The sequence below is a fragment of the Macaca nemestrina genome, chromosome 3, assembly GCF_043159975.1.
Source record: "Macaca nemestrina isolate mMacNem1 chromosome 3, mMacNem.hap1, whole genome shotgun sequence".
Lineage (NCBI taxonomy): Eukaryota > Metazoa > Chordata > Mammalia > Primates > Cercopithecidae > Macaca > Macaca nemestrina.
In genome coordinates, this window is record NC_092127.1 from 165,204,110 (window position 1) to 165,208,957 (window position 4,848).

Consider the following 4,848-nt stretch of genomic DNA (forward strand, 5'->3'; position numbering starts at 1 on the left):
AGGAGAATGGCGTGAACCCGGGAGGCGGAGCTTGCAGTGAGCCGAGATCGCGCCATTGCACTCCAGCCTGGGCGCCAGAGCAAGACTCTGTGTCAAAAAAAAAAATGCCATATATGCACCTTGTAATTCAGGCCTCCTTGCTGCTTGATATAAAGAAACAAACAAAATGTATACAAAATTGGAGATTCAACTGAAAAACTGAGTTCTCCCTTATAGCTAAAGGTTTATATAACCAATACTAAACTCAACACATTTTCATTAGTCTCAGTATTACATTGTAATGATGTTGTACCTCAAACTAGATGGAAATTTCTTAAACATCACAGTTTATACTTCCAGTATGTCCACAGACCTTCCTAACACTGCTACTAATAAGCACTTATTAAAGTACAATTTTTCTAAAAAACTATATATTTGAATGATAAAAATGGAAAATATAAGAGTATGTTGAATCCTAAGAGCAAAGATAGAAAAGAAAATAAATACGCTGTAGAGATTTCCATTAAAAGGAAGAATGATGAATAGTGCAAGAGATTTAGAGAAATGATTACCATAGGAGATTCTTGAGAGGAAAGACGGAAGCGGCATTTTTAGAAAACAACAAATGAACAGAGGGCAAGTTAATACTGCCTCTATAATAATGGATCCTTTTCTGTTATTTTACTTGTTTAGGTATTAACTGGTAAATGGAAACATTTACATTTATGAATAAAGTGCCATTTTTTCTGTTCAGTGTGAAAATATGTCACATATAGTATCTAAGCCTAAAGATATAATGGGATCATATAACACCCAGACTGTCTAAACATCCAATTTGTAAATACTGTTAGAGAAAACTTGGGGATAGTAGCCTTATGTGGTTCGCATCTTAGAATTAAGTATGTTCATTAATGAAAACTACTTTAGAAGTGTTACGTGATCAGTTGTGGGCAGTTTTTCTAACTCTGCCAGCCCCTTCCAGTTCTCCCCCACAATCCCTTAGGAATATCAATTTCATTTATCTATTTGTATTTTATGTTACTGTTTTGCTTGTTTTTGGTCTTTTTTGTCTCCCTCTTCTTTCTTTCCTCTTTATTTTCCTTCTTCTTCTTAAATAATTTTTCAAATTATATATTTTTTGCCTAGCAGTCAGTCACTTCTTACATATGAATCCTCCTTGTCATCAATTTGCTTACCCAAAAGATGAAGTAGCATCAATAATTAGAAGCAAAAATCTAAAACTTTTATTAACTATACATTTAAAAATAATTTATGAAGTGTAAATCCACTAAATTCAGATATTTATAAAATGTAGTCCACACACACACGCTACAGACATTTGCAAAACATTAATTTTGTTTAGTACTCAAATTAAAATATGATTATTATGGTTTTATTAAATATGTTCATAAAAAATTGGGAAAAAAATGAGGCATTGCTTTTAAGATGTGAAATTCACTGATTCTTTTAAAAATTAAAAACTGTAATAAAAAACAATTTTAAAAATATTAAGACAGCAAAGTTTTCTGAATTGTATTGTTAAAAGTGCACATAAAATAACCTTTCTCAGTTTCCCATTTAAATTATCAGCTTAAAGGGTAATCATGTGAAGTAGAGGACTTTTGAATTATTTATGAATGCATTGCTTGTGTAGGGAGCTCTATATGCAGTTGCATTTCTCTTTTTGACTTTGTCTAGTGAGAGGCAGCCAATTCATTGAACAAGATTAAACATAAACACATTCGCAGAAATTCATAATGGTCTTAAGAGGAAAGGCAGCAAGGGCAATAACAACTGTAGCAGGGCTAATCCCAAATTTCAATGGCCATCATTTAATTATTTTAGCTTTTCAGTTCAAGTAATGTATCTCTTTTTGAACCCATCATATTTTGTTAATTACCACAAACTGCTCTCCTGAAGTCAGGGTCAGCACTGAGTTGTGGTCTTTTCACAGATTTCATATACTTAGTACTTAAAATGACCCCTATGATTGATAGTGTAGTAAAGCTATTTTACCGGTTGGCTAAACGCATTCATACTATGTGTGTTTTTTAATGAAAAATCTTTTCTTTTGAATTAACGTTTTAAACCTAGTACTTGTGTTGCCAGAAAACATAAACTTTATAGGTTCTTCAAAAACTTTTGTTTTTCAAATTCTTACAGCACTATGTGAATTTAATAGTAGCCTATTACATATAATATTTGTTAATATACCACAGGACATATTTAAGACTTGCCACACTGAAGGTATTGTGTATTACCGAATTAGAATTTACATCCCAGGAGTGTTTTGTGGATTTCTGTGCCACATTCAGGTAGGATAATTCTTTTGCTAAATACTCCCAAATAATAAATGAATCTGAAGTTTCAGTGTAGGTAATTTGTAGATCACTGATGTAAAATATAAATATGTAAAGCACTAACAAATAAAGTCATATCATATTTAATTTGTTTATTGAACCATTACTTCATTCACGTTTCAAGGGTTTATTGACTTTAAATAGAAGAGATACAGCAATCTTATTGAGAAGAAAATAGAGTCAAATATCTAGCTTCCTTGATCACTTTGCTGTGACAGTCTTAGAACATAAAATGAGACAAAATTTTACAAATCTATGGTAGTTAAAGAAAAGCTCATTAAGAACGTACTCATTACTATAGTTTTAGCCCTTTGACAACATGATACACAGACAAAATTAGTGAAGATATGAATTATGCAATGAAAACAACAGTGTCAAATGTATATGACCCATGGTAGATCTTAATAGGCTATATGTCAATAGTGAAGTGTCAGTTACATCTACTCAGTTCCATGTCCTTTAGAGGAATAGGCTTCCCGACACTACTTCCTTGTCCACATTAGGTTGTCTAATGGGGTATGTAATAGTCAGGCATGATCGCTGATAGGTTCATGGCTGGATAGAGGGTGTAGAATCTAAAATAGCTCAGCAGTGACTCCTTTCAACTCTTTTTACATTGTTTTCTGGTCCTCCTCATGTTCTGTGTTTTTTCTTTCACTGTTGGATGGTGGGGTTAATTTATTTCTCCTTCTCATTCCATGTCTTATCATGTCTTTAGGTGATGAAATATTTCCTTTAAAAATATGCATTTATATTGTCTGTTCCACACTTTGTTCAATTACTTTATTTGAACTTTTAAGTACTCCTTCTGTATTGCTTCAGGTACTAGAAAGAAAGCTAGATGGAAATAAAATACACAAAATTCACTGGTTAATACCTTGTGATATAACTTTGCCAGACAATTGAAATAATTTAATAAAATAGCATTACATATTATAAGAATGTAAATCAAGCTTTTCAACCTGCAGCTCACGGGCTGCATGTGACCCAAGACAGCTTTGAAGGTGGCCCAGCAGAAATTTGTGAACTTTCTTAAAACAATATGAGATTTTTTTAATGTGAATTCTTTTTTAAGCTCTTCAGTTTTTGTTAGTATTAGTGTATTTTATGTGTGGCCCAAGATAATTCTTCTTGTTCCAATGTGGCCAAGGGAAGCCAAAAGATTGGACACCCTTGACGGAAATCCTTGTTCTCTACAACTGAAAAGTTGTAGAAAGCATCATATTTCATGGCTTGTTCACAAAGTATCTTCTAACAACCTGCAAAGGTTACATAAACATTTTCAATATACAGCACTTCAAAACAGGGGACCCCAAACCCCAGGCCATAGTTTGGAACCAGTCTACAGCCAGTTAGGAACCAGTATGCACAACAGGAGGTCAATGGCAGATGAGTGAGCAAAGCTTTATCTATATTTACAGCCACTCCCCATTGCTTGCATTACCACCTGAACTCTAACTCCTGTTAAGATCAGCGGTGGCCTTAGAACCTCATGGTATCTCAAACTTTACTGTGAACTGCACATGTGAAGGATCTAGGTGCATGCTCCTTATGATAATCTAATGCCTGATAATCTGTCACTCCCTCCCATCATCCCCAGATGGGACCTTCTAGTTGCTGGAAAACAAGCTCAGGGCTCCTACTGATTCTACATTATGGTACATCATATAATTATTTCATATGTATTACAATGTAATAATAATAGTTATAAAGTGTGCAATAAATGTAATGCATTTTAATCATCCCTTAAACATCCCCTCTGCCCATCTGTGGAAAACTGCCTTCAATGAAACCAGTCTCTGGTGCCAAAAAGATTGGGGACTGCTGCTTTAAAAGGCTACTATATGCTTCCAATTACAAGTTCCAAACTATCTTCTGGAGAATTAGAACTTGTTCAAATCCATCAAGATAGTAAGTGACTAAGTCAATATTTCAACCTAGGTATAAATAACTTCCATGATATCTTTCTTTCTGTTTGTCTGCTCTGCCTGACAGCATTGTATTGTATTGGGGGAAGGGGATTTTATCATTTAGTTTGCTTAGCAATTTTTTTGTTATTTTGTTTTTTTGACATAAAATGGCAAACTTAGTTGACTTCATCATAGCAATATCACAAATACCTTATAACTGAAATCTAGTTACTACTAGTTATTGTATTGCTGTGTGTGACAATCATTATAAGAGTTAACCAACATAATTTTCACTCAGTCGGACTTTTTTTCCTCATTTTCCTAGTTCTTGGTTTTGTTTGCTTGGTGGTGGTGTTACTGGTGGTGATCTGGTTTTCTTTGTTTAAGAAGTTTCCTCATAACTCAATATAGATGGAATCATCAATAACAATGCCTCATCTCTCAACAAAAAGGTGGGCTTAGAACTCAGAGGGAGCCTATTAGAACTCTGCATCCACAAGATGGGCCAATAAGATTATTCCCTGAAACATATTAGGTAGAGTCCATGGAAAAAGGCACAGTAACTTCCTCTATAACACACAAAAAAAGGCCCTTGAACT

The 4,848-nt window shown here is 33.9% G+C and overlaps 1 long non-coding RNA gene across 1 annotated transcript; it reads right to left on the minus strand.

Moving 5' to 3' along the window:
- Positions 1-2,406: 2,406 nt before the first annotated feature.
- Positions 2,407-4,640, minus strand: LOC105487779 (uncharacterized). The gene is made up of 2 exons (XR_011620621.1): positions 4,533-4,640; positions 2,407-3,164 (listed from the first exon to the last, which is right to left on the minus strand). It is a non-coding gene; the product is annotated as an uncharacterized lncRNA (long non-coding RNA).
- Between the last annotated feature and the right edge of the window lie 208 nt (positions 4,641-4,848).